Source organism: Heterocephalus glaber, unplaced genomic scaffold (genome assembly GCF_053883595.1).
Source record: "Heterocephalus glaber isolate CG9 unplaced genomic scaffold, H.glaber_assembly_v1.0 deba00001479, whole genome shotgun sequence".
Taxonomy (NCBI): Eukaryota; Metazoa; Chordata; class Mammalia; order Rodentia; family Bathyergidae; genus Heterocephalus; species Heterocephalus glaber.
Window position 1 is genome coordinate 16,515,494 of NW_028258316.1, and position 12,288 is coordinate 16,527,781.

Consider the following 12,288-nt stretch of genomic DNA (forward strand, 5'->3'; position numbering starts at 1 on the left):
ACCAATACAATCACTATGGAAATCAGTAGGGAGGTTCTTCAAAAATTTAAAAATAGAAATTCCACTTAAACCAACTATTCCCCTTTCAGGTATCTTCCTGAAAGACTTAAACATTGTATTACAGTGACACACTCAATGCTCACAGCAGCACAATTCATAATAGTTAAATGTTGGAAGTATTCTATAAGTCCATCAACAGATGAATGAATTAAAAAATGTGGTATTTATACACAATTTAGTACTCTTCTACCATAAAAAAATAAATTTGAATGATATGGAGGAAAATGACTATATTTTGAATTCATGTTAAGTCAAATAAATCAGACCCATAAGCTTCAATATCATATGATTTCTCTTTTATGATTAACCCAAACTGTATATAAATTAAAAAGCAAAATAAAAGATAGACCATGGGAAATAGGGAGATAGATTTTTCTGCAAATGGGAAGAGGATCAGCAGATGTTAAGGGGGGGGGGTGGAGGAGGAAAATGAGAAGTAAAAGAATTAAGATGTGTCATGTACATGTACTAACTACCCACAATGAATGCATTTATTATATACTACAAAATCTACTAATAAAAAAGTAAAAAGTCAATACACCAAAAAAAGTAAATAACCTGACATTGTTTTTCATTTACAAAAACCTCCTCTTTTTGTATCGTAATGGAATTTAGACATTTATGAATAGACAGGCTTCTAAAAAATTAATAGCTGCTTTTGGTATTATAAAACCTACTTTTCAAGAAATTAGAGCTGGCTGCATCATTTTGGTGGAAAGAAACCTACATGAACGAACAGAAGCAGATATCAGGATAGTGATTTTTCTCTAGGAAGTAAAGAAGAAAAACATGATAAGAGAGCAGGAGGTCTGGAACTGGATCTTTCTAAAAAAACAGAGCAGAAGCAAATTTGTTAAATGTTAACATTTATTCAGTCTGGATGGTGGGTACATAGAGATCTATTACCTTGATCTATTTTTTAAAATTTTTCTGCTTTTAATGTTTGAATTAATAATGAAAAATGTTTGAATCATCATATAATAAAATAAGGTTTAATTTTTAAAGAAAGTTCCAGTAGTCAACTACAGTAATGAGACCAATGTCTACTGGTTCAAGGCCATTAGCAGCTGCACTTAGAAATTATGTGAACTATAACCCATGTGTATTGTTTCCTGAATGTCTAAACCCCTCTAAGATTTTATGGAAATATTTTATTTAACATGCTCATTAAATGCTTCAAACTTTTATGCCCATACTGCTGGAATTCCAGCATCTTTTTCATATCTGCCAACAGTGTTTCTGTGATTTGGTTGGGGAAAGGCATGAGGAAGGTTGTGGGAAACCATGGTATTTGACCATCAGTTTTAGTTCATGCCTTCTGTTCAAGGGAAGTTTGTTACTGTGAAGAAGCAATCACACCTGGTGTACAATCTAGGAGAAAATAGTAATATAACTCTCTTTCCCTTTAAGGTTAGTTACAATTATTTGGTAGAACTATAAATTAATTTAAATTTAAATTAATTAAATTAAATTTGAAAATATATAAAATATTGAGCATACTTCTTGGTAGATATCAGTTTCTTCTTTATTTCTTATCTCATTTATATTTCTGCATTTAATGTTGCATAAGCATTAATCTTAAAATAGTCCTCAATATTTTGAAAGAATTTCACCATCCATAATTCTTATAATCTTCTAGAGAAATGTGCATTCAAACTCTATTTTATCAATGATAAATGTGATGAGTTTTCCCAGAGGTTAAATGCCTTCTATAGACCATAGAATTATGAGAAAGTCTGTCAACAAATCATGGCCCTCGGTGCTGGGTTCCCTTCATGATATTACAACAAACATTTAATAAATTTTTTATAATTCATAATCAAAATTCAAAGGATAACATTTTATGTGTGAAGTTCTTGGCTCTCAGCAGTAATGAAGGAGAGACATGAGTAGTGTCTTCATGGAACTTAATGACTTGCATCTGGAACAATGATGAGCTAAGGTTCATATGAATGGGCCCATCTATGCTGAGGTCAGACTCTTGCTTGTAAACTCTGCAGCCTCACTTTAAGAGTGGTGGGCTCCCCTGGGTCAGCGACATTTTCAGTAGGCATGTCATTAGAATCAGTGCTACTCAACTGAGAGTACTGGTAGCCCGACTAAAATTAACAAACCAAATGTCCATCCAACCTGCAACCCTCTCTTTATCAGTGCACGCAGGTCCAAAATGTCCAGAAGATATGCATTATAACAAGGTATTACTACAACTATAGAAATAATAATCACTAGCTTTCTTTTCTTCTTCAGAGGAAAATAATCCTTTGGTGCACACATAAAACTTTTCTCATGTAGTCTTACCTTCCCTCAGGCATAAGTTCATCCTGACCGAGAAATGCCCTTTCTTATTGTTGATATCTTATGACAGAGTGGCTCTGAAAGACTCACAGCAATAGAAAGCTTTAGAGTACTAGAGTATTAGGTCACTGGCTTTGTGGTGTACTAAGGAGATGCTGAGATGGAGGTTTGAAGATGTCTCTACCTAATACTGTGGATTCCCCAAATCTGTGGCACTTGTCCCCCATACTGAGAGCTATGGCTTATCTCCAGCTTCTATGACAGTTTTCCACCATTCTGCTGGCTAAAACTGCACTAATCATGGTACAAAAGGTCTCTAGATCCTGCCTTCAAGCAGTAGCTACTTCTCCCATGCGCTGTTTTTCTCAGGTTTCTCCAGCATGGAGATATATACATATGTTATGTATGTAACATATGTGTACATATCTATCTGTATACAGTGGTACTTTGCTTTATGAACTTATTTTGTTTTATGATTCTGGGGAAGATGGCTGCATTTGCATTTATGTGGGGAAAATGGCTGTGCTACTATCTGTCTCCTGATGCAGGGTTTGAGAACTGAGGCAGAATTTTGCTGAATCTTTTTGTTTGTGAATGGAATTATTTGCAAACAGAAGTGTCTGTGACCCAAGGCGTTACTGTATCATATATATATATATATATATATATATATATGGGATGTGGAAATCTTCCTTAATTTTAAAGAAACTACCATTGCATCTAATATTTTCCTATGTCATACTTTGGTTTTTATTGTTATTGTTTATTTTCTTGAATCACAATGATCCCTCTGTCCCTCTGTGTACTTATTATATCAGGTTGGTGTAACAGAAAAGCCAATGTGAGGACTTAGACCATCTAGTTTGAGCTTTATTGTGTAACATGCTGCCTTGGGCAAATGTCTTGAGGGTTTTAGATATGTCCAAGAGCAAAATGATAGGATTTAATTATCCTCCATTTCTAAAACTATTTGAGTAATACTAGCAGTGGAAGAAGTGATTGTGAAAAGATAGGCTAGTAGTTTTGTAAGAAAATAACTTTCAGTGGTTTAGATATTACCTCAACATATAGAAGATCCTGTACCCTCAGCTCATTCTCAATACTTTTTGTGTTGGGTTGCTCTAATTAATTAAAGGATTTTTACTTGTTTAGTTGTATGCAAAATGATTCCTCTAAGCTCTTCAATTTAAGTTTTTCTGTTGCAGTTTGTCTGTGAACTAATCCTGTAATTATCACATAAATAGAAAACAAACACAAAACAGCTAGGAAAGATTATAATAGTACACCAAGCTTAAGTTTTATTTTTCAAGACTTGAATTGTTATTTTTTTTATTTCTCTTATCGGTTAAACCTGAAACCACATATCTATATCTATCTATCTATCTATCTATCTATCTATCTATCTATATACCTGTTTTTGTAAGTTGTCTCAGTTTGAATAGGGAGAAAGTTTGGGGTGTCCAGTACTTTGCCTGACTCGTAAGCCTTTGTGGAATATTAGGTGGTTTTGATCAACTTCACCATTAATAATATGGTGAATATATTAATAATATATTGAGAGTGGAGGATTAATCTAAGACAGAAAGTATAACTTAGAGGGGGAGGGATTCACTCTTGAAACTGTTTATTATTGAATGTGGTTTAAGAATGATAGGGTAGGGCCATCCTGAGGCTCTAAACAACAATCAAACCTGTTTAACCAGCTGAGTCAGTGCTGTAACCGAACTGAGCCCCTGAGGATCAATGAGCATATGGTTTAATCAGTGCATTTGGAGACAAGGCACACAAATGGGCCCTGCACAGCTGGTGTGCTCGGCACCGTGCAGAGAAGGAGCAAAGTAATCATTTTGTACACCACTTGGTTCTTGCCGGCGTCATTTCCTTGTAACACCCGTAGAGGCCTGTGAAGCTCAGAGAACCCGGAATCATCTATAAGGTACACAGGGATGGAGCCAATTGGCCTCAGAAAATCAGAAGGCATCATTAGATGCCATCTTTGGCACTATTCTTGAGGCCAGTCGTGTGCTAATTATACAATTGGGATAGGTGGTAAATAACTAGAATGACTTGTCTCTCTGGCTCATTTCTCATCTTTAATAAGCAAATCTGCATCTTCAACAGCCTCTTTGAGCCTCATATTCAGTATAAATAAATGACTGGTCCATCCCTCTGATTACAAGTCTGAACTCCATGCCTGCCTTTCCTTTGAAGCTTCAGAAGAAAAAGGTCTCTGTTAGACATAATCACTATCATACCTTAGAAAATCCAAAGAGATATTTGTCAAATGAATGAATGAAAGATCAGAATAGGAAAACATACTCATTGAATGGAGAGAATCAGCTGCATGTTACTTGGTTTAAAAAAATGTCCAGCTAAAAAGATAAGCATCTATGTTTTATCTGATGAAAGCTATGCATACAAAAGAAGAAAAAATGTTTTTCCTCTATTAGCTTCTTATTGTTGCAACACGTTAATACAAGCTTAGTGGCCTAAAAATACATGTATATATTATGGAATGATTCTAGAAGCCAGTGTCTGAAATAAATATCACTAAATTAAGATAAAAGTGTTGTCATAGCTGTGTTCCTTTCTAGAGTTTAAAGGTAGGATCCTCTCTCCTGCTTCTCATCGACCGAAGTCTGACTGCATTCTTTTGTTCATGGTACCCTTTCATTTTTAAAGTCAATGTGAACATAACAAGTCTTTCTCAAACCTTCATCTTTCTGGTTCCAAGACTTCAACTTCGTTACAGACGTTTGTAATTATATGGAATCCATCCAGCCAAATAATCCAAGATAATATTTTCTTAAGGTCAACTTATTTGCAACCTTAAGTTGGTCATAAACCATTTTAATTCTTCTCTGTCATGCAACATAACCTTCTGAGGATAAGACACAGATAATTTTGTGGCCAATATTCTCATTAGTATAGCTGACCAGATTGATAATTACAAATTTCAGGTGGTTACATGCGAAGAACTCACCCTGATCATAAGTCACTTTGAAGAAATTTGTATCCATGATGATATCTATTCCCATCTTTTCATTTTGAGTAAAACTTATTCTTCAAGGATTACCTTAAAGAACTCCTTCTCTATAATTCCTTTACCAATTATCTGATGAGTACCCCCATTTCCTCTGGGAATTTTTATTAACCATTATTTGTATGACCAGTCACTTTAAGGCCCATACAATGGATAAACATACTCACATACTGAATCTCTTCATTTTAAAGTAAAATTGTTGAGGAAGAAATTTCAGAAATAGTGTTAAGAACCAACTTTGCAATTCCTTAGTTACTTTGAGATTTCAGTTCACTCCTATATTTATCAAATTTGCTCATAACGATTGTTAAGAAGGAGCACAATCTCAGTACATTAAGGATCCTTGATTAATATTTTTTCTCTTTCCCAAATTTGTTATAAACTTGTATATAAGGCATTACTTTTAGATACATAGTGCACAACTACATGTTTTTCCTATATCACTAGAACTTCTGAGGATGCAGCCACCCTATTTTCCATGTTCACTGCTATGGTTTCAGTTGCAATGAGTCAACAAAACATTTATGGAATTAATGAATTCCGTGGTACCTTGTAACTTGCTGCTAATTGGTTCCAGGAGGTGGGATGAGTACAAAAACATGTAATAACAAATTATTTGCCCTGGAAAGACTAGCAAGTCACTGGGCAATCAGCATCCATGTAGTGTTAGCTCCCACATCAAGTAACAAGCTATAACAAGTACGAAGATCAAATAATTTTTTTCCAAGATCAAATATTGATGTCAAAATGTATTCAGTACCAAATTGAATGAATTTCAAAGTAGTGAAATCAGTATCAATGGCTTTGTGTCTTCAGTTGTGTGTACTTTTTTTTTCGTTACCAGGAATGGAACTCAAGACCTTGAGCTTGGCAGGCAGGCATGGCGCTGCTGAGCTACATCCCGAGCTCAAATTGTGTGTACTCTTAACTGTCCGTCTTGTCACACATTTATCTGGTTCATTCAGCTTGGGTCATATTCCTCAACCATTCACTTCCATATACATAATAGCCCTGGCAAAGTTTAAAAAATCTTTGCATAAAGTTTCAAATTCTTCCTATCTGCCTGCCTCCTGCTTCTACTACCCTTTCTTGGAGATATGCACTTTTTCCCCTTATGGTAATGGCAAAAGGAAGTGCAATTCCTAAAACAAATAATTAATATTTCTTCAGAGCGACCTACCCTATTCTACTTGTTCTCTTAATTTACTCAGTTTATACCAACTGATGACAGAAGCCTATTGTTTTGCTGAAACATTAACTTCACAAAGTCATTCTGCTCCCATCTGCAGCACTAAAATTAATGATTCCCTCTGCAACATCTGTTTAATTAACTATCGGCACCATAGAAGAGGCATCCAAATACCCCAGCGACTAAATCAGGCTTAAATTAGGGAAATACGATGTTAAATTGTATCAGGGAGAAGCCGAGTTTATCCTTCTGAGCACCGCCATTCATTAGCTAGCAGCCACAACATGCATCTTTATAATGAAGTATTGTCAGCAGTGCCTGGCTGTAAAGTACTCATTTAGGGGCCATCCAGGTCCCTATAGTCACAATCACAGTAGGAAAGCCAGAAAGAGGGACTAGAGAGCCTCAGAGTACCAAATCATTACCTCATCTTTGTTCCTGGAAAGAGCGATGGAGTTTCAATTGAGCATGTGCAGGCTGAGGAATTCTGGGAAATGGTGGTAGGTATGTGGAAAAGTGACATTGTGTCATTTCTATTAGTAGTGCTTCATTTTCTCTGAATCCTTTTAGCTATATTTGCATACTTGTTTTTATTGGGCTACATAAGCAGGAAACTTGTTTAGGGCTTCTTTAGATACGGTGGAGAATCTCTGTAACTGATAGTTATGAGAGTGATTGCTTAACAGTGAGCTGTAAAGAACTTATTGTATTCAAAATGTTTTACCCTGTACTAGGCTACCGAAAAAGGGAAATCCATCAGACCTTGGCTATCAATACACCAGAAAGAGAACACTGTAAATGTAAATATAAGCTTATATGTACTCATTGGTGTGTATATATGTAAAATTAGCATTGTTCTGGCCCTTGAAATAAGGACAATCTGAATATTACCCTTGCTGTTATAGAGTTTAGTTAGATTTAGATCTCGTTTTTCTACAATGCTATAGCAACTAGAATAACAAATATAGCAATATTATAGGAGAAATACATATCAACACAATAAATGGGGATGAGTGAACTCAGAAGAGGGAGATGTTTTTAATTTTGTTGGTTATATGTAAAAAAAGACTTAAGTTGTTGATGTCTCCTGTTTGGGTTTTTTTTTTTTTTTTTTTTTTGGTGTTTTCACTTATTTTGTTTTGTGGTACTTTGGATTTGAAATATAGAAAGGCCCTTCCTACTAAGCTGTATCTCCAATCCTTTTTTATTATTTTGAGATAGATTCTTGCTAATTTACTAAATAACCCAGATGGGCTTGAACCTGTAATCCTTCTGCTTCAGCTTCCCAGAGTGCTGGGTGGAATTATAGCCATTAGCTGGTTTTATTGTTGCTTTGAGTTTGTTTTAAGAAGTTAGGATTTTTGTACAGCATGCATCTATATAGAGAATAGGAAATTTTAGAACAGCCTCCAGAGTAGTCTTTTATTAGTTTTGGGGATGCGAAAGATGTTTGAGGAGAAAAGTTTCTAATTCCTCCTACTGTTCATTCTCTGGCCAGAAACTGGCATAAAATAACAAGAGCTAATTGGTCATTGTAGAGGGAAAGGTTCACTCTTCCATAGGTGACCAATGGCTAACTTTGGATATGTTACCTGTAGAGATATGAGAACCTAATTTCCCTGCTTAAGTGAGGCATTTCAAACAGTCTGTCTGCCTGCCTGGATTTCTTTCTCTGACTCCTACCTCAGGTTTCACTGTGGGTGGATACTAGAGATTGACCTTGAAATATCCCCTAACTAGCTAACTCTTGATATGCAATCTCAGGTCTCCTTACCTAAAATTCATACATAAATCTCTCTTCAATTGTAGGATTCTGATTGGGATACAATTATCTCTCTTCATCCAACTCAGAGAATTCTTCCTAAACTTCAGTTAATTCCAAAGTTTATTTTCCATACCAGATGGAGACCTACAAAAAACAGGATTTGAAACATAGAAAGGTCAAATGTCTTCTTGGGTAAATACCAAGTCTAGAAAAGTAGAAAACAAGGTCATTAAAAGAAAAAAGAATTGAGAGAGGTGGGAATTGAAGGTCAAGTTTTAAATCTCTCAGGAAAAATATCAGTCCATTGTGCAGATCACCCAATATGCAGTAACGTGTTTGACTGGACACCAGCAAGACATAAATCTGGTGACTGATTCAACAAATTTTCCACTTTGTAGGGTTTTTTGTTGCTATGGTGACAAATGTGGTGTGAAATTGCAAGTTTGCAAACTGTACAGTCAGAGACCCTGAAGCCAAGGGCCAGGCAAAGCCAAAACGGAAACAACACAAGGATAAAGTGGTCCAAGAAATTATCATGCTTTCCCATCAGAATATTCTCATTATCTTCCTTCTCTCCAGTGGCTGCCAATTTCCAAATCTAAGTGGCCATGTGAGACAGAATATTAGATGCCAGATGTACACATCTGCTAGTTAAGTCACATGTAACAAATGATGGATGTCATGAAATGTGCAAAGTTTACTTTTTAAAAGAATTTCTGAAATCTGGCAACTTTTAGTGATGAAGAAATATACTGATACATTAATATAATTTTGTCACTGGCCTTGCTTAGTGATTGCCTACAGGATACAAAAGATCTCTCTCTCTCTCTCTCTCTCTCTCTCTCTCTCATTCTCCTGCGCTGTAAAAAATTGTGGTTCCATGACTCAATGGAAACACACATTTGTATAAATGACTCACCTAAACTGGCCAAAAGGCAGGACGTTTTGGTTAAAAGTCATCAGCTGTAACATTAACAGACCTGGGCTTTAGATGTGGTTATCCTGTTTATTCAAACTGTAAATTTTGATCTGATATTTCTAAACTTCAGTTTTTGATTGTTTGGTCTTTATTTGAAAAATAATGATTTAAAAAATACCTATCTCACAGGATTATTTTATTAAAGGAAATAAGTAACAAAGCATTTAGGAGCATTTGCCATCAGAGAAACACTCAATTCATTTTTATTTATGCAATAATCAGTTAAGTTGTATTATAACCTTTAAGGTGTTTGAATGTGTTCTTCTTTTTTTAAAAATAAAGTGAAAAGTAAGCCTCCTTGTCATTCATGAAAAAAAATACATAAAAGGAAAGTGGTGAAAGTGAGTTTATTTTACATCTTATACATAATAATGTTTAATTGCATATCACTGGGGTACTGATTCCCAAACTGGTGATGAACTGAAATAATGATTCACATACAGATGATGAAAGGAAGATCAGAGTAACAGGTAAAAAATTATCTCCAGCTCACACAGTCACAGGAGACAAGAGACCAATCTGGAAAAGATGTTAGCGTCCTTAGAGGATATCCAGAGAAGAAAGCAGATGGGACACAATCTTGGATGATCTAGAAAGCCTCCTTAGAAATGGAAATATGGAGGCAGATATGTGGCCTGCACCCTGTCCTTAGATAAGTTTCTGAGCAAGTTCAGAGTAAAGTTTCTATAACCTATAAACGGAAATTATAAAGTAAAAATGTGACCCCTCACTGAGAGTGAAATTTAGGAGCTAAGGGCTTGAAGGTAAGCACAGGGGAAGAACACAGACCTTGAAAGTCTCAAGAGAGATAAAAACGTCTGTTAGAAATTTGTGGAAATATTGAAAATATTTTTGATCATATCATAAGTGATTTAATAAAAATCATAGTTCTGTTCTTATTGAATCATAAAGTACAGAAGTCAAAACCCAAACAAAACACAACTAAGAATGTAACAAACATAAAAGACAATGTAACAAAACGTAACTAAGAATGTAAAGATTGCACAAGTTGTAGGACAATTTTCACCTACCTCATCGAAAAGTTTGTTGGGATTCTCAGTACTGTTGGACACTCAAATATTTTTAGGTATTATACTAGGATGATATAAAGATTGAGCCCTAGATTATGTACAACTCAAAAATGGTCTGATCTTTACCACTGTAAGGTATCTAAAGGGGGTTTTATCTGAACAATAAGACAAAACAGTACTTGGGACATTAAGTCAGGTGTACAACACCAGGCAGTCTGTCTAGATATCACTTCTCAGCATGCTGAAAATAATTTCTTTATCATCTTCCAACAAAGGGCAGGACTGGATCCAAAGGCTCCAGTTACTTGTATATTTTCAGGTTCACAGAACATTTATATAAGAACAAGAAATAAAGAAAATGTGATTTTTTAATAAAATAGAGTACTACTCCGCCATCAAAAATAAGAAATTAGAGACATTTATAGCTAAGTGGATGCACATTGAGGCGATACTCTTAAGTGAAATAAATAGGACACACATGTATAAATACCAAATAGTTTCTCTGGTGTGAGAAACTGAAAGTGTAAATAAGGACTAAAATGTATAATAGGTAATGTGAAATAGGAAGAAAAGGGGCAAAGGGGAAGGAAGTGGGAGGGCTAGGGGAAAGGATAGAAGGGAATGGGATTAATATGAGAAAATGGAAAAATAGGAACAAAATCTCTTTAAATAGGGAGGAATGGAGGGGTTGAAGGGAGGGCTGGGCAAGGGTGAAAAATAAGAACCAAGAGAGACTATGTAAAGATGCAAATTTCCAATGATGAATGTCATTATATTGTATACCTAAAATGTACCAATGATTAGAATGAATAATCGATAATGCAAAATAGGAAGAAAAGGTCCAAAGGGGTAGGGGTAGTGGGAGGGGCAGGGGAAAGGAAAGAAGGGAAAGGAAAAATGCTGAGAAATGGAAAAAATGGAAATAAAGTCTTTGTAAATAGGGAAGGGTGGAGGGGGTGAAGGGAGGGCTAGGAATGGGGACAAAATAAGAACCCAGATCCATTATGTAAAGGTACAATTCCCAATGAGAAATGTAATTGTGTTGTATACCTACAATGTACCAATAAAAGAATTTAATAAAAAAAAAAGAACAAGAAAAACATCAAAAGAAAAAATATTTTTCAAAAGCTACATTTTAAGTGTTTACATTTTAAATTTTTATACAAAAATTTTTCCTGAAACATTTATGTATGAATTGATTTTATATACAAAAAATGATTGTACTCATGAAATCATTTCTTTAAGAGAATATTGTTGTGGTTTAGATCTAATTGCTCCTCCACCCCTTGAAGCCTCATGAGCTCACAAGTAAGGCTGTTTAGAGGTGGTTGGATCTAGAGTGTATGAATATGGACTAAGGGTGTGATAACTAAATTAGTCCACTGATTGTTTTAGCATAGTTCTAAGTGTGCATAATGAAGCCTCACCCTGGGTGTGAGTGATACCTCCCAAAAGGCATGTAGCCTGGATGACATAAAAGGAAAAGGGAGGTTACTTGCTTCTTTTGCTGCCTCCTGTCTACAGATTGTTTCCTCTCTGCCATGCCCTTCTGCCATGCTGTCCTGCCTTGGAGCCAGCTGATTATGGACTGAAACCTCTACTAACTATGGGCAAAAATAAACCCTTCCCTTCTTTAACTTGTGCATGTTGGGTATTTTGTCCTAGCAACAAGGAAGTAGCTGAGACAATTATTTATATAAAATTTACTAAAGTAAACTCTTTAAAATACCCAAAGTGAAAAGTACTGAGATTAATGTCATGTATGAGAACATGTTAATAAGCAGTTCAAAATCAATGAAAATCAGTCACTTACATTTTATGAACAAATTTTTAAAAATTGATCAGAAAAACTCTGTGAGTATATGAAGAAATCTATTACCTAAGTTTTCATTGCTCTGAATGGCAGATGGTCTTCTCCTCCTTTCC